Source organism: Mchenga conophoros, linkage group LG19 (assembly GCF_057382185.1).
Source record: "Mchenga conophoros isolate Kocher_MC1m ecotype Shallow Benthic linkage group LG19, M_conophoros_male_GT1.1, whole genome shotgun sequence".
NCBI lineage: Eukaryota > Metazoa > Chordata > Actinopteri > Cichliformes > Cichlidae > Mchenga > Mchenga conophoros.
In genome coordinates this window covers 16,613,378-16,639,352 of record NC_140544.1, presented here as the reverse complement: position 1 = coordinate 16,639,352, position 25,975 = coordinate 16,613,378, and the positions used below count along the sequence as shown (strand labels likewise).

The window sequence follows — 25,975 nt, the reverse complement described above, 5'->3', positions numbered from 1 at the left end:
CCTCTTCATGCATGTTGTCTTACTCCAAGCTGTATAGGCTCGAAAGCCTACTACCAATTAAGCATATTAGGTCATGTGCATCTCTGTAATGAGAAGGGGTGTGGTCTAATGACATCAACACCCTATATCAGGTGTGCATAATTATTAGGCAACGTCCTTTCCTTTGGCAAAATGGGTCAAAAGAAGGACTTGACAGGCTCAGAAAAGTCAAAAATAGTGAGATATCTTGCAGGGGGATGCAGCAGTCTCAAAATTGCAAAGCTTCTGAAGCGTGATCATGGACCAATCAAGCGTTTCATTCAAAATAGTCAACAGGGTCGCAAGAAGCGTGTGGAAAAACCAAGGCGCAAAATAACTGCCCATGAACTGAGAAAAGTCAAGCGTGCAGCTGCCAAGATGCCACTTGCCACCAGTTTGGCCATATTTCAGAGCTGCAACATCACTGGAGTGCCCAAAAGCACAAGGTGTGAAATACTCAGAGACATGGCCAAGGTAAGAAAGGCTGAAAGACGACCACCACTGAACAAGACACACAAGCTGAAACATCAAGACTGGGCCAAGAAATATCTCAAGACTGATTTTTCTAAGGTTTTATGGACTGATGAAATGAGAGTGAGTCTTGATGGGCCAGATGGATGGGCCCGTGGCTGGATTGGTAAAGGGCAGAGAGCTCCAGTCCGACTCAGATGCCAGCAAGGTGGAGGTGGAGTACTGGTTTGGGCTGGTATCATCAAAGATGAGCTTGTGGGGCCTTTTCGGGTCGAGGATGGAGTCAAGCTCAACTCCCAGTCCTACTGCCAGTTTCTGGAAGACACCTTCTTCAAGCAGTGGTACAGGAAGAAGTCTGCATCCTTCAAGAAAAACATGATTTTAATGCAGGACAATGCTCCATCACATGCGTCCAAGTACTCCACAGCGTGGCTGGCAAGAAAGGGTATAAAAGAAGAAAAACTAATGACATGGCCACCTTCTTCACCTGATCTGAATCCCATTGAGAACCTGTGGTCCATCATCAAATGTGAGATTTACGAGGGAAAACAGTACACCTCTCTGAACAGTGTCTGGGAGGCTGTGGCTGCTGCTGCACGCAATGTTGATGGTGAACAGATCAAAACACTGACAGAATCCATGGATGGCAGGCTTTTGAGTGTCCTTGCAAAGAAAGGTGGCTATATTGGTCGCTGATTTGTTTTTGTTTTGTTTTTGAATGTCAGAAATGTATATTTGTGAATGTGGAGATGTTATATTGGTGTCACTGGTAAATACACACACAGATATCCCCCTAAAATAGCTAAAAATAAAAACAAACTAAAAACTACTTCCAAAAACATTCAGCTTTGATATTAATGAGTTTTTTGGGTTCATTGAGAACATGGTTGTTGTTCAATAATAAAATTATTCCTCAAAAATACAACTTGCCTAATAATTCTGCACTCCCTGTAGTGTTCAGCCATACATGCAACTTCACTTTTAAGCAGGAAAGTTGACAGGAAGCTAAATCTGGATAAGTTCAGGATAAATTCACGTATTGGTCACACAGCTCATAACACTGCAAAAGTCCAGCTGAGATAATGGCACGTTTGTGTTTGATGTTTGATATTCTTTGGAGGAATGGAAGCACCTGTAACAAATTACGAGCTGCACAAACAAATCCAATACATACAACAAGTCCAGTTATTTCATTTGAAATTGGGGAGTGCCAGAATTCAGGTTTGCTGGGGATCTATCTGCAGTTGTAATAGATGAACTGGTTTTTAAGAAAATTGCTGTCTTTAATGATTTTTGGGAACTGGTCTTTTAAATTGGGTAGAAATAAAAAATGTGTTATGGTGTAACTGAATTCCTGAATTCCCACAACAATAACACATTATCTCCAGTTTGTATAGGTCACAGAATGATTCATTTATTTGATATTTTCTAGTTGCTTAAGCACTGAAAATGTGCAATGTGTTTTTCATAGTTATCAAGCTGCTAATATTATTTTTTTAGTTTCTGTACGTAAATTACATATGCACATATGATAATATTGACCCAAAGTTAGAGAGGCAAGATTGATTGATTGATAATTTATTTCAACATGTGAACAATACACAAGTACATTTAGAAAAGAAAATAAGAGAAAAAAAATACTATACAAATTACATACAAAAAAAAAAGATGACATGTGCAGAGGAGGGATAGTGGATCAATTAGACAAAGGGAGTTGGATATGGAGCAGAGAAGATTCATGGCTGGATGTAGTGAAGGTGGACATGCAGAGGGTTTATGTGACAAAGGGAGGATGTCACTTGGGTGCAGATGATGCACTTGGGGGACCCCTAAAGGGAGCCACGGAAAGAAGATGCACATATGATGCCAATGGTCATGATAATATTCTGGATCTTAGGAAAATTAGGATGTATTTACTAACAGTAATTATTAAAAAAAAAGCCCAACAGCTGTAATTGAGTTTACAGCCCAGCCTAAGGAAGCCTGATGTCTCACACATAATTAAGCTATTAAAAATGTGGCTCTTTGTTGCAGCTCAATTTCCAAAAGTTATTTGTCAAAACAGCTTTTTTTTTGCCACATTCATAAATATTTGTAAATCTTTAGCTTTAAGCCACAATTATTGTGTTCAGATTTGTGGTCCTGGGAATCTTATTTATTCCTGTGAGAGGAGATAACAGCCAAATCACTGTCAGCCATAGTGTACAATGCTAAAAATATCTACTCAAGGTAGTGATTGTGGCATTACAGCAGTACAGTGCATGTCTGAAATAATGTGTGTCAGATTCCCTGCAATGTGCCCAGTTACTCTGGGTTCACTGGATATGAAGCAGAGCCTCTATTTTAAGTGGTAAACAAAGCTCACTGGCTTTTGTTTACATACAAAGCCAGTGAAGTTTTTACCGGGCCACTGAAGTGAAGTGGGTTTTGTGTCAGCACTTGTAAATGTCAAAGAATGCTGCTTACAATCCTGGTTTACTTCCACAACAAGCAGATGGGTGGGAGGGGTGCATGAAAAAAACTCCTCTATAATCTGTTGTCAGAGCCCTTCTGTTAATTGATGTATTTGCATTGAAAGCATCAGGGACACTCAGGTAGTAAATGCTAATGTAAACACTCTAATCCAGATTAAACTGGATTAGAGCAATTTATAGCCTCCATATGGCCAATAGGCAGGTAATCACTTAGTCTCATTCTTTCTTTAGAAACAGGAATTTCAAATGCTAATTATATTCTGGAGTTTTTCAGTATGTTTGTTTTCCTATGAAGGACATATCTACGGCTAATGTTCTTCTAAACATTTTTCTAATTAATATTTTGATGTTTTGCTTCAGTTTCTAATCGGTGATCTTTAAAAAAAATGCGAGTGCACCTTGGGTTTTTCTGGTTGTCACATCTGGGTCTTCTGTATTGTGACATGCCATAGTCAGCCTCAAAATTATATGTCACACACATCATTACCATGAAGACTAATGCACTCTGATGGTATTGTGACTCTCTTCAAAGGCAAATCCATTAGAAGCCCTTCGTCGTGCTGTCATTCAGAATTCTTGTTGGAAATTGCTGCAGATGATGCTTTACGATATGCCGACCATGGATAAGCACTTTGGTTCTTGGATTGAAACAGACCACAATAAGGCCAAAAGGCAGCATTTAGATAAGACCCTGCCTGCAGGTGATAAATGAAGCATTCAGAGCGCCTTGCTTTGTTCTTTATTTCCCTTCTTCCAGCTGCCAGAATCAAGCAAAATCTGCTTCAAAACGTCCTCCCGTCATCCGTTTGAAAAGGTAAGTGTTGCTGGACCTATCCTGGCTGTCAAACAGGTGATTTTTTCTTTCCATGAGACTTATCAAAACAATGTGGCATTTCAAAAAGCTACCAATATGACTGGTGCTGTGTCGTAAACATATGCACCACCTCACAATAACAAAGCTGCCCCTGTCTGCTTATTTTTATCTGGCTATTTATAGGCAACACACGTTTTTCACTTCCATCTGACAACATTGTCTGTATCACAGGAACAACCTAACTGCGTTTACAGAAACAAGACAAAAAAAAAGATAACTAAGAGATTTCTGGGATTTTAAATGTTAGGCAAAAACTCAGCCCCCAAATTAATCACTAAATCACCTTTTTCTTTTTTCTTTTCATTAACAAGCGTATACATGCAGAAATCAAAACTGTCTTGGAGTTGCAGGCTTAACTCGGAGTGAGGAATGATATAACATTTTAAAGTCATCCTTTCTCAGTGATTAGCATTTTTAGCAATATAGCAAGTGGAAAAGCAAAGTTGCTCATCCAGCCAGCAGCAGTGAGCTCTGTAGTCCACAGGCTGGAACAAAAAATGTTCTCATCCATGTGTAATTGCTACAAATGACTGTTTTGTGATGCTCATAATAATCGTCAGACTTGTAGGTTGCTGTGGCTTTGCAGACTTTCCCCCTTAGCACAGTTTTGGAAGCGGACACTGTCAGTGTGTCAGTGCTGCCCAGAGCACTGGTTTGATAGTCCAGCAACCCCTAACTGCTTTATGTGCTGCCCAGGCTTATAGTTCGAGCTGGACTGCTGTACAATGGATCAAAAATAAAAGAATTGTTGGTCTTGCAAGTGTTACATTATAGAATGACATATCTTTGGATTTTTTACAGCACCTATATCTCTATCGCTCTCTATACAGATGGATGGAAGTATAGGTACTCAGGAAGGATAATGTATATGTTAGACAAAAGATCTTGAAAACTGAGCTGCTGGGCAGGAGGAGAAGGTTCATGGATCTAGTGAAGGAGGACATGCAGAAGGTGGTGTGTCAGAAGAGGATGCTAAGAATAGGATGAGATAAAGGCAGATGATGTGCTGTGATGATCCCTAGTAACTGGAAGAAGAAGAAGATGAAGTACATTATCTGTTATAAATTACTGACAAATTAAAGTAAAAAGCTGAACTCCGATCCAACCGAACCCAAGTGGATCCTGGGGCGATATAGTGGCTCTGTTACTGCAGAGTAATCGCGAATCAACAAAAGGATATAAGATTGTTAGGCGTGTTCCCATCAACAGTGCATGATGATTTATTATATTTCTCTTATATGTTTCGCTTATATGTAATAGTCCTTACAGTCACCAGATCTGATTCCACCTAAACACCTTTACAATGATTATATTTCCAAAGAATGGTGTTCATCCCTCCAGTAGAGTTTCAAAGATTTGACTGGATCCTGCTTAGAAAAATTGAAGCTGTTGTTTTGGCACAAGCTATATTATTGGGATACTAGTCCTAAATGTCAAGTTGTATAAATTTTGTCTTTTGAAGCTTATTGGAAAGGACTTTACTGTTAAAGTGAATTTATAGCTTTAGGTCACCATCTTTACAGAATGCACTGCCACCCACTATGTTGGATCATATAGTCAGTGCTGGGTCATTACTCAAAAAAAGGTAACTATTACACATTACTCATTACTTTTCTTGAACGTGATGCTGTTTGTTACTTAATTACGTACTGTAACAGTCGTAATTGTGTGGTGTCTCTTTAAAACAACCTAAGTTAATGTTTAATGATGTAACAAGTTAGCGCCACTGCCTTCTGTAGCGTGTGGAAGAAATGTGCTTGCACATGAACGTATAGATTGAGATGGACCTCGTATCTTTACCTCCCGAACGTTACGGGTTGTATGAACACTGCTCGCTTCATGTGGTAAGACAGCAGCTGTTCAACCGGGCCTTGTGAGGTTGGTGAAGAGTATGTTTATCAAAGGACAAGCACTGTGGCATTCCAAGTACCAGTGTGGTCGTGTGTTTTTGACTGTCCTGCTGAGCGTTTCTGCCACCTCCTCTCAACTACTAAATACAACCTACATTACAGTACCAAATAAATTAATTTGTTACACTACTTGTGACATTACTTTAGCTTTATTCTGAAAATAACCTGAAATCCATTAAGACATAATTACCAGTTAACAATATAAACCTGACCCTACAGTCCAATGTTTTCCCCTTTATATTCTGTGGTGTGCAGATAACTGAGCCATAATTGTAACCATAATTAACAGCTGAATTTAGTACAGTAACATATTACATTACTGTGTTAGTGAAAAATGTGATTACAATAGTGCAACCCATCCAATAATGCACAGTTACAATATTATCATAAATTTACTATAAGCATGATTTCATTTTATCATTTTAAAAAGTTGTAGTTAATGTCAAAACTGATATTCTTAGACATGCTTATATGGATATTAACACAGTTTAGCTTCACAACTGTAGAGCTTGGCTCTATGTCAGTGGAACTTGTTAAAATGCTATATTTTGTAGGTTTTAGTGGAGAAAAATACACATTTTATAGTGAAGTTTAGTTTTGTTCCTGAATGGTTATGGAACTTGGATTATGCAAAAACTCTTGAAAGCAAGAAAGGGAGCTACTAAAGCTGTCAGACTGAGCCATATGCTACACAGTGTGCCTATGCTTGTTTTTCTTCAGTTTGCAAAAGACTCAGACAAACTTAAGAAACAAAACATTTTATTGATTTGTGTTCTGAGCATCATGCTGTTTTGTCAAGACACAGATTAGCATGAACTTATGAACTCTAAACTGAGTTTCTTTTTATTTTCCTTTAGCAAATTTGACATTTTCTGGATGTGTCAGACGGGGACTAAATGCTGACTGACAGTCTGCGATTTTCAGAGATTAAAAGTAGAGACAGAAATACAAGTGAAGTCATGCATTACTTAGAAATGCCAAAGGCAATTCTTTTCTGGTTTGATATGGAGAGCTGATGAAACCCTTTGCACTGGACTGAGCTCTGCAGTGAGAGAAGCCTTTATGTGAGAACTGAGGCAGATAATAAAAGCTGCCACCCGAGAACACCTCAGAAGAGCTATAAAGTATTTCACTTACTGCCACTGACATTCCTCAAGCCCTTTATGAATGATTTCACTCATATTGGTCTGGTTGGTAGATTAACATACATGTGTGTATTAACATATTAGCAAAGTAACGCTTCCTCTTGTGAGGAATATAAGTCTTCAGAGAATGCTTTGTGACAGGGACTGGATCTCTGAGCTCTGTGCAGACTTTGATAAAATATTTATGGGAGACTGGTGGGGTCACCTTGAGATTGCTGCTTTTTGTCTGCCTGCATGAGCCGGACTCCTTGTGGGATTGCATTAACATCACTTTTTAATCACACGGGTTCGTGAACTGCTGTAAGTCTTATTCAGAGTTCCAAAAAAAACCCAAAGAGAATGGAGGAAGTTGACATGAAAAAGTAAAAAAAACATCATTCATCTGCTTTTTTTTTCCTCTGGATCAAGAGTTCACACTTTGGGACTTGTCTGGAGCGCCTGTGTTTGTGTGTCACACAACTCCTCATCCCACTTGGCTCTAAACTTGTGACAAACTTGTGATGAATGGCATTTCTGATTGTTGCTTTTTTGTCATTTCATTTTATAAATATGTTTTTAAATTCACAAAAACTCACCAGCAAGCTAATTAGTTAAATCTCGTTAGTGCTGGATTGGACCCTATTTTGCCTTCAGAAATATGACAGCATGACACAGTCACGTACACCAACCCCACAGACCGGTTTCGTTTGGTACGTCTGGTGTGAAATGTATGGTTTTCAGAAGTTTTTCCTTTTTTATTGTTTTTATCGTTAAGTCAGTTTCCCTGGGTCTTTTCCTGTGTGTTATGAATAAATCTTTTTTTTTTTTGTTACCGGCACGGGTTTTATGCTGTTGTGTTTATCCGCCACACCTTAAAGGCCGGTCCGTGAAAATATTGTCGCACATAAATGTCCACGGCGCAAAAAAGGTTGGAGACCGCTGATGTAGGGGAGACCAGGGATAGTTGTAACATTTTTGACATTTCTGTCTGTAAATTGAAGCTCTTTTAAGGTAGTGGATTCAAAATGTAATGCAAAGTATTTACTTGTCTCTGCTATTAAATAGTGCAGCTATTTTCTCTGCAGCACAATTACCCATTGCATGGTATGGCCTCAAACACAAAGAGTGAAATGTTACAATTAACCCCATAGTCTGGGTTAGTTGTAACATATCCTGGGGTAAAATGTAACACAATGAAATAAGGGTACTAACAAAATATTAACATGTAATCTTTGTTTATTCAACACATGAATGCACTTACATCCATTTATGTAGCTGTGTGTGTGTGTGTGTGTGTGTGTGTGTGTGTGTGTGTGTGTGAGACAGAATGCAGAAATCTAGCTTTTGAACATATTCCAACCCCCCAAAAAAGACAAATTATGGAATTTTCTGCAACTGAACATTAATTTTGGTTGGTCTTCCTTGAGTTTGGCCTCATTGGCTCAGTGGGCATTATAACCTACAACTCTTGCACCAATTTTGAACATAACAATGAAGCTGAAAAAATGTAGTTGTTCACCAGCATCGCAATTCCATTACTTTTTATCATGGCTTACCTTGGTGAGGTTTGCAGAGTGCTTCAGAAAGATGAGGAAATCTGTTTCTTGCACCCATCCTGACTTATTTCCACTACCAGTACTTCCTACTGGTCCATCTCTGACACAGAGGTCTGCATAATGTATGTGTGGGAACACAAACAGTGAAGTAATTGTGTTGCCAATGGCATTAACCACATATACAAATGCGACATCTCTGCTGATGTCGTTGCCCCAACTTGTTTAATATAAGTTAAAGTAATAGTGCGGTAAGTTGTAACATCTGCATTATTGTTACAACTAACCCAGACTGTTGCTGTTACAACTGACCCAGACTCCTATAGCCACGAACTAGCTAACATTACAGCCAATGGCTAAAACATTAGCACTAAAGACCTACACAGAATATATCCCCATAGACATACAAATAACATAATTTGAGTTTGATGAGTTTAGCTGCAAAGCAGATAATGCTATTAGAAATTGAAATAAAGTAGAAAAACTTACTTTTTGGCATACAAATTACTTTTTTTCGTGTTAAATTGTCTGTGTTTGACGAAATGTGCTGATTTTTCACATGTGATAGCAGAACTGAATTGGGCATGCACAGGATGAGTCACATCATTTGAAACTTAGCCCTGATTGGAGAAATTGGAAGTGTTACAACTGACCCATGTTACCACTATCCCCGGTCTCCCCTACACGAACCAGCCAATCTTCCATTCCATCGCATCCCAAAAGTGCTCTACTGAATTGAGATTTGATGATTGTGGATATCACTTGTGGACAATGAAGAAATGTCATTTTGAAGAAACCAGTTTGAGCTTTGTGACATGGCATGTTCTCCTGCTGGAAGCAGCCATCAGAAGATTGGCATATTGTTGTCATAAAGGGATGCAAACAACATGGTCACCAGTACTATAATACTAATACTCAGGTTAGCTCTGGTGTTTAAACTGTGCTCAGTTGGTACTGAGGGGTCCAAAGTGTCCAAAATATTTTATTCACCCAACAATTAATCCCAGCAGACTTACCTGTGAATGTTGCAGCACAGACTTCGGAGAACCGTGCAAATTACAGCCTTAGTTTCCTGTTTTTAGCTGACAGAAGCAGTGCTGGGTGTCCTGTAGTTAATAGTCAGCCTGCAGTTATCCATTGGTATAATATGGTACTAAGAGGTCTGATCGTTTAATATTTTGTATGAGAGTAGAAGACTCATAAATTCTATTCTAGAATTTTCAAGGACCCAGTAAGGAGAAGTTGATGTTGGCCTAATATGATATACTGTGTATTCAGTAGTGAAGTACAATGGAAAGGGAAGTTGTTTGATTAGACAGTGTAGAGCCAGAAAATCAATGGAAGCAATGAAGCTAACTAGCAAAACTACTGAACCCTTGCTAAAAGCACATTATAGTTTGACTTCCAAACTGGCTGGTGCCCTCAAGCATTTACCGGTGCTCTAGAATGAATAGAGTTGAAAGTAGAATGCATAGGCAACAGCAATTTTTTTTTGTCATTATTTGGCTTCATTTTGAAATAAAAATCATGATATCTCTGTCAGTAAATACCCAGCTGAATGGCCACTCTTGAACCAAAACAAATTAGCAGGCAGGGCAGTAAATGCCAGCCTTACCCTGCTGTGTAAGCCAGCTAATGTTAATTTAATATCAAGGTCACTTTCCCTCTAACAAAATGGTGAAATGGTATGAGTGCTTATTAAAATGTGAACAGATTTAATCAGTAATACCAGACACCGCTAACCTTTTTCTTTCATTTTCCAATTCTTTGCTTTTGTCCATGTGAAATTATACTCAAAGATGTCAATGAAAATTTCTAAAGTAGGAAAGTTAAGATTTCAGCATAAAAAGATTATGGCAAGAAACTGTTCTCCTGCAGTGAAAGGGAATGTAGTTACCCAGTATTGATCTTCTTTACTGATAAGAATAATACAGAGTTGAATGCTGTTGAATGGTTTGGGTTGGAAATATATCTTTTATACTCATTTCGAAATAAAACTCTACTTTTCTTTGCTGAACATCATAAAATATCTCTTGAAACATAGTTTTTATTCTAAAATGAAGCCAAGTGCTAACAGTCTGTACTGCAAAATTGTCATTCAAGGGACAGAAAGATACCACATAGCACAGAAATAGTTACCAAATATTTCTGCTGGTCAAATGCTAATAGTCACAAAAGGCTATTTAATTTTAATAACGCACATTAAAGACCACATTGCCATTTGTTTGCTAATATTTATATACAAGTTAAAATAAAGACATGTTAATTTTTCAAACCTGTTGTTAGATGTTTTTGTTACTTTCAGAGACGTATTTACACTCGTTGCTTTAAGCTAAGCAAGCAAGCTAGCTAGCTGCAGGCTAGAGATATATATTAGAGATATATTTACCTTCTGTATGTCATGTTTTTGTTTTTACTAGACAACCAGTAGTCGGTGTTCCCAAAAATTGTCAAACTATTTATTATATTTGTATTATTAGTCATTGTTTGTCCATTTGGCAATGTAAGAAGCTAAAAAAAACAAAACAAGAAAAAAAAAAACCCAATAACTATATTGATTCATAAATTTATCATGGGAAAAGGGTGACCATGCATTCTGCAGAAATCCAAGTGACTCAGCTAGTGAGTGTAAATCCTTTAATTAGTCTTCCTTAAATGCTGTTTTGGTTTCCATCAGCTTCCCTTGTAAACATTTAGCTGCTGGGCTCTAATTTTGGCTGCTATTCCAAGTTTAAAATGTCAGAAAGCAAAATCAATAAACATGGTATGTCTCCACAGAGATGAGGGGATGTGCACAGAGAGTAATATTAATTATTTCTGCTTCAAATCAGTGCTTTGATTGATTGCAATGCTAATTAATCATTGATTAGTGCAACAGATATACGTCACAGGAACTGCTATTGATTAGTGTAGCTTTAAATGAATGTCTCTTCAAACTATCCAGGTCACATCATCAGGTTATATTAAAACGTCTTGCACAACAGATGAGAAATGTGGAAACCTGGCACCAAGTATTGTATTCACATCGTGACAGCACGTTAATCAGCATGGCTGTTAATCTTGAAGTTCACATATTTCCCTCATGCATACACAGAAAATATTATACAAATTTTAAAAGCTGAGTAATAATTATTTTGAGAAGCTTAGCAGAAACCACAGATGCAAGCATTCTGTGTTCATCCTGGTCCATAAGGCACAACAAACAAATCTTTACTTTTGCAAGCTTGATAAACACACCTGATAGAGACTCTGTTATCAGTGTTTCTCTTCACAAGTGACAGGAGTACTTGAGGGGAAATAAAAACCGATTCCAAAACAATGCTGCTTTAGTTTTCAAGTATTTCAGATTTCTCAGTGTGTGTGGTGTGAGGTCGGTGGGGTGTTTTTCTTACTGACGGTTATGAGTGCTGACATTTTTAACTGACATTTTCTTGAAATTGTCAAATGTTTGCAGTAACATATTTCCTGTGGTTATGCTGTGATTTGTTTAGATGTTCCTACAGGATCTTCTGCCTTTTTTATATTCTCTGGTTCTACTTTTCTACTTTACTCTTTACACTTTTTTACTTATCTGTCCTGATTGTAGTCCATGCTCTATAGATAGAATATAAATAAAACCAGAATTTGGCCTTAGCCAGGGGTGCACATAAGTGGTCCGCAGGTGCGCATTCGCTGTCAAAATAAAAGATGTGCACCAGATAAGAAGTTGCAACGCCCGTTTGCGTACATAAGATTTTCTGGAGGAGGACAGACATTTGTTTAGAACTCCTAAAGATGTCGAAGAAGCAAGTTCCTTTAAGCAATTATTTCGGTGTTCCTCCACCTCCAAAGAAATGTCAAAAGTAGTCCGAACCGCAAAAGAAGCCTGTATTCTCGTAAAAAGTGGTTGCAGGAGGTGAGCTGGATTCAAACAAATTATGAACGCACAGAGATGTGGTGCAGAATATGCTGTGAAAATCCCACTCTAGCAGACAAAAACAGTGCCTTTTATATGTATGCAAACGCGCGTTGCAACTTCTTAACTGGTGAATTGACAGTGAATGCACTCCTGCGGACCACTTATGTGCACCCCTGGCCTTAGCTTGGCCTGCCTTTATAAGTAGTTCAATTGAAACTCTTTCAAGCTCTTATAAAGATGACAGAAGGCAGCTAACAATTAAGATTATGAGATCACATAGTAACTGAAATTCAATTCCAAAACAAGCAACAAAGCCAACAGGAAAGTTAAAGTTCATGCACTCCTGAACCTTAACTGGAGGTCCACTGGGAACTGTGGTCTGTCTAGTACCCTCCCTGGTGAAAATATGTCAAAAAATATGTGGAAAAGTGCATAGTTTTGTGTATATTACATAAAAAAATTTAACTATAAAATATTTATAATATTTGTTTTGCATGCCTGCCGAACTCAACAGCACTACAAATTTCCATTATACAAACTCATGACACAATTCCTCTCTGGAACAGTTGAACAGTTTAAAGTTTTGTTGCACATAACCATTGCTGTAGTTACAGTCACATGTAGGCAGTTATAGATCAAGCCTTATTTTCCAAAATCTTTCCAATATAGATTTACTTGAAAAAAAGTTTTTGAACTCTCTTTGACTCTCTCTCTTTAAAGACCTACATGTGACAAATGCAAGGAAAAACTTCTTTTCTATCAAAGAATTACAAGTTAACTTTTCATCAGCATTAGCATATGAGCAAATCCAATCAAAAAAAATACGGGATGACCTTGTCAACTTAAGTTTGAATCCTACTGAAATGTTTAGGAATTGGGCATGAAAAATACAAACACTTAAATATCTTACAGCTAAAGGAATTTTAGCATGAAGGACAAACAACGCTCCCCACCCCATCCAATCTCCAGCATATTTTTGATAAAAGTGAGAAAAACTATGCGCTGTGTGTGTTGTGTTGGCTGTTTCCTCAGTAAAGATTATATCTACTGATGTATGTATTGATGTTTTTTCAAGTACATTGTAAAAAACAAACAATAAGTTAAAAAAATTGAATTTTCCATGTAGTGTTGTTCAACCGCATGCTACCTTCTCTGCAAACCCTTGGCATCCAATACTTTTGTTATATCAGAACCACTTGCATCTTTGAGATACACCCCCTTTTGACATGATGCAAAGTGTGAGATATGAGAATCCAAATGCAGCATGCAAGAATAGAGTTCATTAAAAAATAAAGACAAATCCTTTATTTGGCTTATAAAAGTCCCAACATAAATGCAAATCATAGTCCAGGAATCAAAGGAACGAAAATCCAACCCAAACCAGAGAGCAACAGGGAAACACACAGAGGAAAACAAGCAAAGTGAAGGTACATACAAGGTAACGAGGTATGTTGAGACAGCTGACACAGGTACTGACAATCAACACGTTTAGTTTCACTTTCTCTGGGGAGAAATGGAACCAAACTAAAACAGAGGGTGAAAAGCAACATCTAAACAGGGAAACGGAGACACAGAACTAAACTGAACATAGAGGAATGACACAGAGTGAAAAGACACGAAAAACAGGGAATACAGTAAAAACCTAAACAATAAGCAAATTAAGAATCAAATCCTGGGACAAAGACCAAGCACCATGAAACTGCTGTGTCCTGAAGTATATCTAAATTTGCATCTGGATAAAAGTTAAAAAACAGCATACTGGGACAGTGTTTCAGAGGTGTTTTGAAGTTTGGTCTGCACAGGGTCTTCTATTGTGAGTCTAGATCCTGTAATCAGATTAATAACATGATCGCTGTATGGTATGATGCTAAGAATTACCACTGTGCATACATTTACTTGGAATGTGGAACATTGTTAAGAAACTTAGACTTAATGCACAGATGTAGTGTAAGCACTGTGGGATTGCAGCCCTAAGTAGAAGAATGTAGAACTCTGTTTGTTGCTAAAGTGATTCTAATTTTTAAAGACTGCATAGAAAACCAGCATAAACAATGTTTTATATTTAAATTGTGCCATAATTGGACTTCATTTTTCCACTTCGACGGTACTCTGGTAATGCCTTGTTTTCACTGGCTTTTACAACAGTATTAATTAAACTATGATATTGAAGTTGTGTAGATTATGAAATAATTACAAGGCTCATAGAATGAGGGAAAGACAGCCCAAGGACCCTCCAACTCTGTAAACAATGTTATTCTCGCTGAATTCACTCAGCAGAATTTCATCTATGAGAGTGAGATTCATCCATAATTCATAATGAGTTTCACTGTGATGCTGCATAATCAGTTTTTCTGACATATTCCATTGGGGTAATCAAACATTCAGACAGTCGGCAACACAGTGCACACTTGCAGAAGGACACAAATCACTTAACCTGTATCTCTTTTGTTGCATGCCCAGCACACATGTAGCCTGTCATTGAGAATGTGCACAAAGACAGTGAATGTTTGCATGTTGGTGCACATGAGGTATAAGTGTAGAGCAGTAAGTACTTCATATGGTTGTTCTGACAGACTGTGAGAGTCGGCATAAAAGGCACTGGATTACTTGTTTGTGAGATTTATAAGACATTAAGGTATTTGGTATGCACCAATTATGCATTTACATGATTTGTTCATATCTAAAAATAACTCAAAAAAGTCCATATCACAACTTAAATTGAATTATTAATGCTGAGGCCACAGTAGTGTGCAAAAGTTGGACTAGCCCAAGGCAAATTACATATTTTGTTGGTTATTGAAGTGAAAGTAAGAGCTTTTTTCAAAAGGTAACTCACTTAAAATTTTCATTTCATGACCCTGTTTCATTTTAATGTAACTCCTTTATGCATATCTAGTTGTTGGGTGATGACACATCGACCCTTCATAATACTGTTTCTGGGCCCAAGCCTTGGCTGTGGCTCTCATCTTTTCAAAGTCGTACTGCATCCCTTGTTTTTTTATTATATTGTATTTTATTTATCTATTTTGAATTGATTCCACGTCATCCTAACCTATGCAGCTTCTTATTAGCGCTACTTATATGTAAGTTTTAAAACCTACATATAACTCAAGATCTACAAAGCAGCCCTAGGGCGCGTGGCATACTCGACAAATCACTAAAAAGACAAATCACTGTTTGGTGTATTAAGACTTTGGTATGGATATCAAGTTTAGGGTTATGATTTTTTTGAAGGAAATCAATTAAATGAAACTGAAACTATGCAGCAGGATACCAATTTGTTATGTTGAGAATCTATATCAGACACTTTTGTGTATGCAATTTAGTCCATTTTCAGTGTCTTCTACTTGTTGGATCATAATAGACTTGCAAGTTCTGTATCTCACTGAGAACCCTCCATGTGTGCTGTGTTTACTGTATATTAGCCCAAACATACTGCTGAAGTTAACTATGGTATGGCAGAGCACTCTGTATCAATTAGGGGAATCTCATCAACCCTACAAACCCTGCTTCATTATTTTTAATTATTGTTTACATATGGAACAAAATCGCCTAAATGAGAGTACCCAAATTACAGCAAGCAGAGCATGGCATTTTGTCTCAACTAACTTCTAAAATGTATGGATCTCAAAAGTCCTCTCTTTCATGGATGTCTGGATAATATGCTTGTTTATAACACCAGAGAGAATAATCTCAGCCATGGTGTTTTATTTTTTCCTTCAGCAAAATGAAGGCATATTTGGACCATTAAGGCTTATTATATTAGACCCATTGGGAGATGGTATTTTTCAAACTTTTTCCTGAAAGTGACATACACAGTTAAATTAATAATACTCAGTGTTGAACTGCTGATCAGAGATGTTTGAAATGTGTTCTTGTTCTCATCACCAGTCTTGGATAAGATTTGGAAAACTAGAGCAAAGCATTACTATGGCGGGCGTGGTTCGTGGTGTGGTTGTGGGGGAGGTGGACAAAGCGGAAAGAGCAGCAACCAGGAATAAAAAGTGTTGAAAGCAGTGATGGTAAATTCAATCAAGTTTGAATGAGTCACTCACCAAAATGAATCGGATTTTTGGATCATTTGAGTCTCTTTTCATGTATATCCTACTGCTAAGATGAGTGATTGAAAAAGAGAACCAACTATTTTTATAGAGCAAAAAAGAGCAAAAAAATTAAGATTTCTAAAGGGAACATTTATTTTATTTATTTTTATTTAATTTTATTAGTATATCAGGGTTTTTTCTTCCAGTTCAGAGCAGAAATGTTTATGTTAAGAAACTGGCTGTTGTTTTTTCCCCACAATTTTAATTATAAGCTAGATATATTTCTACTAATGAAATTAGTTTGCTAACAGCAACAGGGATGAGTCAGTGAATGAGTCAGTTGGGCTTGTGAATCATGATTCACGAGTCAGTAAAGTGATTCTTGAGTGTTGAACGATTCATTCATGATTGGCACATCACTAGTTGAAAGACTGAAATATGTGGTGGGGCCCGTCCTTACTGCCACATTGGTGCCGAAACTTGGGACGTGGAACAGCAGAACTACGACTAGCCAGGGGAGGTACTGGTCTGAATGGTGGCTGAGCTGGTGGCCACACGGAGGGAGCAGGTCCGAGCACCAGATGCAACTGATAGAGAGTCTGGCAGCTCCTGGTCAACACCGCTGCCGACCCCACTGGCGTTCCTCGACCGCATAGGAGAGGGAAGCATCCCCCACGCCAGTCCGGAGGTCAGCGCACGGGAGGAACCTGCCATGTTTTCGCCAGAGGTCAGCGTGCCACCTGGTCCTTCTCTGCCCGAGCCAGAGGTCACCGCACCAGTGGGATCTGCTTAGCCCGAGCCGGATTTTGTGGCACCTGAGGGACCAATGCCTCCCAAGCCACCTGTTAGCCTTGGCTCACATCCACACCTGCTGCACTGCTGCATGCCACACAGGTGGCCTCCAGTCCAGCTCTGTCACCGCTCCTGGACACGCGGTCGGCACCCGAAGCCATCTGTTCACCTCCACCGCAGCAAATGCGGTCAGCCCATTGATCCCACTCATACCTGCCGCGATGGGGGAATGTGGTGTGGCTTGGTTTGTGGCGCGGTTGTGGGGGAGGCGGACACACCTGAGCTCGATCAGCTCATCATGCCTCGTCTATTAAACGTGCCGGGACTTGAGGAGTTGGTTGTTGTTGTTGTGTATGTGTGGCTGGCGAGAGCTGAAAGATCAGCAACCGGGAATAAAGTGTTGAAAGAGTGAAATATGCAGTCAGGTCTGTCCTTACTGCCACAGTTACATTTTTGCAAAACATGAATACTTTTGAGCCCCCTGAAATTAAGGAATTTTGTTAAAAAATGCTTTAGTTCCTCACATTTCTATGCTACCTTTTTGTTCAGCCCATTGAATTAAAGCTGAAAATCTGCACTTCAATGAGTGGTTTCAGTTAAAATCGATTGTGGTAATCTACAGAACTAAAATTAGAACAAAGTTGCCTCTGTCCAAATATTTATGGACCTAACTGTATTAAAAAGCTAATTCATGGTTCACTGCTTAAAATTTGCAAAGTAATTATTACTTACAAATTTTGGCCATTACAGTAACACTGCAACCAAATTTCCTATAATTCTGCAGGCATGGGAGAAGTATCTTTTTACAGCCAGATGGTAGTCTGTGAAAGCAGTAGCACACAGCCCAGATAACCACGTCTAACCGGCAGAACAGTGGGGAATGGACTGAGATGCTAATGCTCTTTAAAGTGCTGAATTACGATGAGTGAAAATCAATAAATCCAGCTCTAAGCTCTGCATATCAGTCAACTTGCTCCATCTTAGTAAAGCTACATTTCGAATCAAATTCTGTCTCTGCTAAAATGACTTTGCTGTCAACAGTTATGACAGGTATCATATTGCCCAGACAGTTGGCTATGTCTGTTTTATTCAAGCGTACTTTCTTAACTGTGCTGTAGGGACATATTAATGTAGGACTATATAAGGCTTTTTCCTGTCTCATAGCTAAAGAGCTCTATTTATTTATAGATTTTACATAAACTGAATATATTTCCTATATGCAATTATCTTACCCCCCTCAGGGATATGGTAAAGCGCTAAATGATTTCTAAATTGTGTTCAGTGGACAAGGGAGCATTTATCATATTGAGAGCATTTTTCCCTTCCACACTTACTCATTTAATGTAGACTTTGAATTGAGGTGTTCTTTTACACTGCTTCTCCCTCTGTCTTCTTCGCCTTGAATTTTCTTCTGAGCGTTCGATGAAATTGTTCATGTATGGAAGCTGTTTTCATGTGAAATATGTTTGCCTTCATCCCTGTGAGCATATGTTTGGCTGCATTTCCATTAAGAACCTGGTGAGCTGCCTACACTTTTTTTTTAGTGTCTTTTTCTTCCAAACTCCAGGTTTTATAAAGGACACTTTTTCAGCCCAGTGAGGGTTATTCGATTTTTTTTTATGGGGCAGTTACTTACAGAGTCAGTGATTCAGCAAAAACTGTGAAATAAAATGATGGCAACTTACAATGCTTTCCAGCCCCGGACAAAACACATCCCCAGTGCTATAATACTAAAGGTTGACTTTGATCATGTCATCTTAAAACTCCCCACCAGCACAGCTAACTCCTGAATCCCACCATACCCCCTGTTTTATCAAGATGTCAACAGTCATCCAAATTATCATTTACTACTGGGTGTTGGCCCACCTCCTCGCTGGAAGACAGAGGAAATTGAGTCATTAGAAGATAAAGAGCTTACCTTTCCTGGGGTGACAGCTTAGCCTTTGAGTGGACAAACCTATCCGTCATTGTTCATGTCTAACATTTTGTAACTTCAAACAGGTGTCATGAACGGAAACAAAGGCATCAAGTAATATATCTACAAAAGCAAGGGCCTGTATTGGCTGTTTGGAATAACTGCTTTCTTATTATGTATGCTGCATGTTTTACTCCTTTTCACCATTTTCATTCTCTCCTCGTGTTCTTTAATACTCACTGTTACTTAAATTGATACTCTGGAATCAGATCTCACTGCTATTATTAACAAACATATGGTATTCATGGTGGACATGTTCATTGTAAGATACAGTATTGCTAGCTAATAATACTAAACAATTCTGAAATACTTATAATAAAAAATATTTTAATTGCTTATTGCTTTTATACTTAGTATCCAAAAGGAGAACTGCTTGTCAAACCACAATCAACTTATTAAGACTTTTTGAGACAGACTTAAGCCTTATAGAGTTGACTTATTGTCTTGGTTTTTAAAATGACTGGGATGAATTGATAAGACCTGACTAATAACTCCATTTCCCTGTTTCCCAGTGTTCCCCTGCGTAGCTGAAAAGCTGCTCCCTAGCATTAACCCTCTCCATCAAGATGGTACATTTGTTCTTGAACATTACATAACTCCTCAATTAAACTTTTGAATTTTGAAGCTGTCTGTATTGGGTCCTGCTGTGGACCCCATCATTATTTCAGATGAGCTTTTCTTGAATGCCTCAGGGCAGGACTTATTCTGAGTGATGTGAGCTAAAGATGGTTTAGGCCCTGACACAGATTTGTTTTCATAACTCTAGACTTGACTTGGTCTTTTCACAGTCGACTTAACACTGACTTTTCCCAGTTACCTTAGAATCGTCTCATATATGCATTGGAGAAGTCTGGGTCAGACATACTGAATATTTCAAAGCCGATGTAAACTGTCAGTCAGAGACTGATACTGGCAGAAGATGTTTTGAATTTACAACCAAAGATTATAAGCAAAAATACATATAACTGGATGTGGATATGATTCTTATCCACATTCTCTCCCATAATATCTAATATTAAGTATTCCACTTGAGTGCTTTGATTAAATTTTAGATGCTCAAACTTTCAATGTATGACTTCTCAATTACAAAACTAAATTAGTGTCTGCATTTCCACTGAACTACAACTGAGTGCCAAGGCTCATTCCTATGCTGAAGAAGATATACACTCTGTTCCATTCGTAATTAATTTTTCTTCCTGCTGAATATACTGCTGCTAAAGCAGACTGCATTTGCTGTTAATTTACTTTTTGTTTATCCTTTCAGCTGCTTTTACAGACAATCACCATGGAGAATTGCAGTTCCTTTGTAATGAGTGTCTTTCTTACTATATGGAAAATTTATTGTATAAAATGGTGTTTTGACAGATGAAAGTACAAGTTTGTTTTTCTGTATGACAACTATTACAAAGAAGACTGTTTCAGCTCTAAACTTCTTAAACATTATGTTCTTTTCATACTCTCGCTACATTTCTTGAATCCATAGAAAGCTATGTATATAACATTGTGATAAAATGTAAGCAATTCACTCCAGTTACTGGATGTAATATGTCTTGATTATTTTAGCCAAGCTCTTTTTTTATTTGCCTAAAGCTTGACTGATTGTAGCATTTAGCCATAACTGTAGCATGCAAGCATGTTTACAGAGATATATGTTGAAATATTGACTTTTATAAATACGCCACCTTTTTCAATAATTTCTCACTGGTAACAGTTATAACAATGGTCTAAATTATTCACATTTTCTACTGAAAGTATACCATTTTAATTAAAAAAATAAGTCATTTTAATTTGTTGGTAGCAACATATCCTAAAAGTTGAAATGGGGAGAAAAAAGGATGGAACCGTAAATGGATCGTTTACTCCAAGTAACAGTTCAAGAAACATTTTGGAAGTAATTAGTATATTGGCAACAGGTCAGTAAATTTAATGGGCATAAAAAGAGAATCTTAAGCAGAGTTTCTCAGGAGTAAAGCTGGTCAGAGGTTAACCAATGTGCACAATGTGTCTATAAATTGTGGTACATTTTTCAGAATAATGTTCCATATCATAAAATTGTGAAGACTAAATCACTTCCACTTTCCTGCACTGTAAAACTAAATGCTGACATCTTTGATGTTGTCTAATCATCTTTCTCCCCACCTTCTGCTCGGTGTACTTTAAATCGCACTGCTCATCTCCTACTCCTTTGTGTAACACACCTTATCCCCATGTTCACCTCTTGCAAGTCACCTCATCCAAGTCTCCATTTTATCTTCATCACCACCACCAGCATCACCACTGGGATTTCTTTTTATATGCCTCTGGTTTGGAGATATAATTGCTAGATCCTGTTGCACACTTCCTTTTCTGACCCTTGTTATGATGGCTTAACATTTTTTTTCAATAATCAAAGGCTTATGATATTGTACAAGAATCTAAAGGGACAGGAGTGCAGAGGCTTCAGAACTTGTCTCAGAATCTTCTGGTTTTAAAGATTCCTTGAGCGTTAAAGTAATCCATTGACAGTTTTCAATGGCAACACAGCCAAAAAAATAACTGATAGTAAACAAAGTTTGTGTAGCTACCACAAGAGTGGTACTGAAATCTACAGGTGTGGGTTGATGAATTTACATGAAAGGAATTAATTTGCATGAACGGCAATGATTACCTGCGCTGATTAAATTAAGCTTAAGGTTAAGCACGATAAGGAAGATTTGTAATCACTCATCTGCCTGCTTTCCTACATGTTAGGCTGCTGTTCTGTAGATTATTACTCTCAATAAATCTGTCAACAAAAACGTATCAACAATCAACATTTCTCTTGTGCAACAATTGAATAATATTTTATTTGTGTTTTTAAATATGTACCACTAACTTTATATTTCTTTATTTATTATACTTGCCTCTTTTAAAACTTTGTACTGATGTCTTTTATATGTTCTTATGTGAGCTTGTGCAATGTAATTTTAAGCTTTCTCAAAAACGACATTTTGAGATGCTGAATGACAAAGTAAATCCGGAATCTTTTCTGTTCTTTACATCACTACCACTTTCCCACGCTGTTGATCTCAGTATTGGCGTGGTTACTCTTGTACAGTCTTGCCTTTTCTTCTTTCCTGCCTTTTTTGAGCCAATCAGCCTCCACTTTACGTGGGTTAAATCTGTGCTCTCTGTCATTCTCCCATTAATGCAACCCATCTCCTCCCCATCTCCACCTCACAGACTCCACAGTCAGAGCTCCAGTGAAGCCTTAGTCTGGTTGCTGAGCAGTCTCTAGCCTTGTGTGACAGAGTCCAGTCAGTGGTTATGTGTAGGTTACATTCATAATCATTCTTTTTTTTTTCTTTACTATTAAGGCAAATTCATTGGTCCGTTTGTTCTCTACAGATAGCTGCAGACTCAAAGTCAAATCAGTGGACTTGGACATTCTTCAACTCTCATACTGCAATTGAGGTATGTGTCCATTATATGTCTATTAAATAACATTACGGGGAGATTACAAAATGTAATTTGTTACCGAGTCACTGGTGACCACATAAAACATTGAACTGGCTTTTTATTATCACTCATAAAGGTTGAATAAATTTCCATTAGTCTGATCATATTTAAAATGTAGCTCCATGTCTTTAATATAAACCATAAAATTTCAGCTTGGTGCTTTTCCTCTACTGTGTTCACAGAGCCAAAAAGAACTGACTTTTTGTCTTATTGCTTGCTTTGATTGTCCATTAGAGTGCCATTATTTAAACTGTGACTTTCATTGACCTCTATTGGTGACCAGTGAGTCACAGCACCCTTGCAGATCTTTGGCCCAGCTAACAGTGGCCTGTCAATGACGCACTCAATAGCTCACAGTGAAGTGGCTTATTACAGCAGAGGGACAGATGGACTATGAGCTGAAACACAAACTGTAGACTGCAGACACTCCAGCAACTTAGTGTAATTGGTGAACCCACGCAGATGTGTTATGGTTTTATTTTACCAGTGATCAAAAGGGACATTATACCCAACATAAACTGAACAAAAGTGTCCAAAAGTTCCCTGTGCATGGAAGTTTCTTGAATGTGATTATAGAAGAATTCTGTTTTCTTAAGCTTTGAACTGCAAGGCAATTACCACATCGCTGTCCCTATACGGAAACGTGTTGGAAGGTTTACCCAAAAATAAGGGCCCAAACAAGACAGGTCCTTCAGGAGACATGCAAATGTGAGTCATCGTCATGAGATCACAAATAAGTAGAGATAAAGCAAGAAACTCGCAAAGATAAAAACATCATTCACATACTGTATCAGCAGCCACCTTGAGGATTGTATGGCAGACAATTTAATTTTCCCTTTGCCTCAGGCACTACACTTTAGACAAACTTAAGCATTTTACTTTCAAATAATAAAAGGACATCTTGTCTTGAACTTTAAACAATATGTGTCATTCAAAACCCTGATGTACTTTATACGAACAAATATTGTTTAGAGTTACTAAAAAAACAAGCAAACAAAAACAGATTTTACTGACACATATGTGATATTAACACCAAACTCCTCACAGTAACATATTAGGCTCTCAGCTCTCAGTCCACATCCACATCCACTCGCACCACAACATACTTAAGATGCCCCACTGTATACTGTATACTGTATACAGTGGGGCATTTTTATGTCATTGAGTGGGTGGGAGATATTATTGTCCAGCATTGCCCTTATCTTGGACAACATCCACCTCTCCAGCACCACCTTAAGGGAGTCCAGCTCCATCCCCACAACATCACTGGGCTTGCGAATCAGTTTATTGAGTCTGTTGGCATCTGCGACCCTCAATCTGCTGCCCAGCCTGCAATAGCATACAGGATGTCACTGATCACAACAGACTCATAGAAAATATTGAGCATTTGTAACCCTGGTTAACATAGCTAACAACAAATAAAAGCCTGTTAGTAAAAACAGTCATAAGAAATATATTACAGGTGATAAATAGTCAATAAATAGATCATAATGGTTAGAAAATTCATTAAAAACATCAGCAATAATATAATTCATGGTATAGGATTTCATTTGTGTTTAAAAACATGTTAAAAGGGTACAGAACTTGCTAATTCATGGTGTTTTATGTTAATTCAGGTAAAATGGCTAAAATATGTGTTGAGACTCTTATTGTGAAAGGGCACGCTGCAGCGTGACTCCTGTGATTAGCCACACCCAATCGGGTTGTTCCCTTTTTTTTGATGCTTGAGAGGGAGAAATGCAGACAGTCCTTGCAGAGCTGCTGCTTAAATGAGTGAAAAAATAGTAAAAATAAGCCAAAAATCTACTTAAAGCCATTTTTGTACTCTGGAGAATGTATTTTTGTTTTTCCGACCTGTCCTTGCCTTGGTGATGTTGTGAACATAACCGAACGGGACTTGGTGAGTTCAGAAATTGTCTTTTATTTCATGCAAGAAATTTTTGTTGTATTATATTGCTCATTTCATGCAAATGGAGAGCCAAGGTAGCAGATTTATGTTGTTTTATGTTAAAAACGGTGGATTCGTGCTTAAACGACACACAGGCTGCAGTTCAAAGGCCTTTGACGGTGTTTCAGCACGCCATATTGGCGTCACCTCATTTACGGCTAAATAAGCTGGAAAAAACTGACTTTTACTGTTATTTAAGGGCTACCCGTGTGTTATTTTCGAATGTTTATGCACTTTATTTTGTTGTTATGGTAGGCCATTAAGGTTTGGATCGGGAAATGCTGAGCTAGAATCGGAGTTTGATCCGCTGAGCGAGAAACAAGATGGCGAGCCACCCACGGACCCATTGAACTGTACCGAGCAGGAAAAAGGAAAACGCCCCCTGCTGGACGTTGAGCTCTTTCGCTGATAAAACTGGTAGGATTAATCCATACACCTCTGCAAAAGAACAGCGGACTTTTCAAAGCACTGGATAATCATTCGGAGTAATTCCAGGACTAATAGTTAAAGGACACAAAGACAACTTTCTTTTGTTTATTTGTTTGTTTAAGGGATTTATTCAGCCTTTTGCTGAATTGTTTTCAGTTTTACATTTATTTATTTATTTTTGTAATTTATTTTGGTCAACCTTACATTTTAATGCTGTAATGGTGTTAATGGAAATGTAAATAATTTTGTTGGGTTAAAACAAAATAAGAACTGGTTGAGAATTTAAAGGTGAACCTAGACCAAGATTAAATTAAATCTTGGGCCTAAAGAACTGAACTTGATTTAAAATAACACAGTGTTAATGCAAATAGATCAAAGGATAAACTTGAACTTAGAACTTGAAATAAATAAAACAATAACCTAGGTTGAAAATAACATCCTTCTAAAGCCAAATAAAAGGTTTTGAGATAAATAGGATGAACTGACAGAACATACTGAACTAAAAGGGGGGAAAGAAAAACCTCTTTTTCTTAAATGTGTGATGTTGAATGTTTTATGTAATGTGTCTATAACTGTCTATTCCCTGTCTTCACAAAATAATAAGCCGGCAATTTAAACGTATTTACTGGTCTGTGGTCTTTATTACATGCTACACTCATTACTGCTCTAGTAGTCGAACCTAACTGGTCCTAGTATACTGTAACGACTCCAGAAGTGTTACACATTGTTTGACAAATTTTAAAAGACCTCAGCCGCCTCAGAAAATAGAGACAACACTGACCCTTCCTGTAGAGTGCAGTGCTGTTTTTAACCCAGTCCAGTTAATCATCACTGTGTACTCCAAGGTATTTATATTCCTCCAATGTATTGTCCACATTGAATTGAAACAGGGATTACAGGTTTCATGGTTTCCTGCACAATCAATTCTTTGTTTTTTGTCACTATGCTGCAGATGACTTTGCTCACACCATGTGAAAAAGGATTCCACC

At 37.9% G+C, this 25,975-nt stretch overlaps 2 long non-coding RNA genes across 2 annotated transcripts in view; one reads left to right on the top strand and one right to left on the bottom strand.

The window, feature by feature from the left end:
• Nucleotides 1–25,975, bottom strand: part of LOC146551965 (uncharacterized) — a 49,048-nt gene that overhangs the window by 21,662 nt on the left and 1,411 nt on the right. The gene's annotated exons all lie outside the window — the stretch shown is intronic.
• LOC146551966 (uncharacterized) lies at nt 24,342–25,384 on the top strand. The gene is made up of 2 exons (XR_014889990.1): nt 24,342–24,509; nt 24,813–25,384. It is a non-coding gene; the product is annotated as an uncharacterized LOC146551966 (long non-coding RNA).